Source organism: Arachis ipaensis, chromosome B03 (assembly GCF_000816755.2).
Source record: "Arachis ipaensis cultivar K30076 chromosome B03, Araip1.1, whole genome shotgun sequence".
NCBI lineage: Eukaryota > Viridiplantae > Streptophyta > Magnoliopsida > Fabales > Fabaceae > Arachis > Arachis ipaensis.
In genome coordinates this window covers 126,125,713-126,126,885 of record NC_029787.2, presented here as the reverse complement: position 1 = coordinate 126,126,885, position 1,173 = coordinate 126,125,713, and the positions used below count along the sequence as shown (strand labels likewise).

The 1,173-nt window shown below is 35.6% G+C and overlaps 1 protein-coding gene across 1 annotated transcript in view; it reads left to right on the top strand.

Annotated features, from left to right (window-relative positions):
- Positions 1 to 1,173, top strand: part of LOC107633984 (phospholipid-transporting ATPase 3) — a 20,922-nt gene that overhangs the window by 9,447 nt on the left and 10,302 nt on the right. The window lies entirely within an intron of this gene.

Here is a 1,173-nt window from a genome sequence, read left to right as displayed (position 1 = left end):
CTTATACATGTATTTGTACATGACTAATTTTCTTATGACGAACTCATTAAGGACTTTTTTTGTGATACAACAACAACAACAAAGCATTATTCCACTGGGTGGGGTCGACTATATGGATCAAACAACACCATTAAGTCCTATCATGTATCATGTCTACAATAAAACTATTTACATGGAGATCTCCTTTGACCACCTTATATATGGTCTTTTTGGATCTTCCTTTACAATTCCTCCCCTTTTACTTTCCATCTCATCCACTCTCCTAATTGGATGCTCTGTCGATCTTCTTCTCACATGCCCAAACCAACTGAGATGAGATTCTACTATCTTTTCTACCATAGGTGCTACTCCAACTTCCTCTCTTATATCTTCATAACTTCGTTCCTTATTTTGTCCATACGTGTGTGGCTGGTCATCCATCTCAGCATTCTCATCTCTGCCACACTTAATTTATGTTCATGCTCATCCTTTGTCACTCAATATTTTGTTTCATTTAACATAGCCAGTCTAATGGAAAAAGAAAGAGCCAAGCCCCATATTTTGTTAGAGGGAAACAGAAATAGGGGATATACAAGATACATGATATGCTCCACTTTTGTGTGTGTGTACATGTCCCTGTCAACACTATTTTTGTGTGTGTGTGTGTGTGTGTGCCGTGTACATGTCCCTGTCAACACTATTTTTTTTTTATTATTTTGGTGTGTCATTGTGTCCGTATGGTGTCAGGTGTCTATTGCTCATTGTTGTTGATATACTCTCCTTGGTTGATATTTACCACCCGAAGTTTCAATATCAATGGGATTTGGAATCTCCAACATTTTTTCATATTGTTCCAGGTTTCCTGAGTCTTTTCTTGCTGTCAATTATTGCGTTTTGTGAAATTTCCACTAACAATCACTCAAATGTCTCTTCTTCCTAATGATGCAAAATATTCGATCAACCTCTTTAAGCGGAGGCAATTCAGCTGCCTTACCAGTGTTTTATAGAGTTCAATGCATATTTCTCATGTTGCTAATGGTTCATTTGTAACAAGCTTAATGTTTAGTAAATTAGTCTTTCTTTTTATCTTTAAATATCAATTTTCTGAGCGCAATATTGTTTAATAAAAGCATTAAACCTAAGCAATTCATACTACCTGTTTTCTTTTGTTTTTCTATAAATTAAACTGAGGGT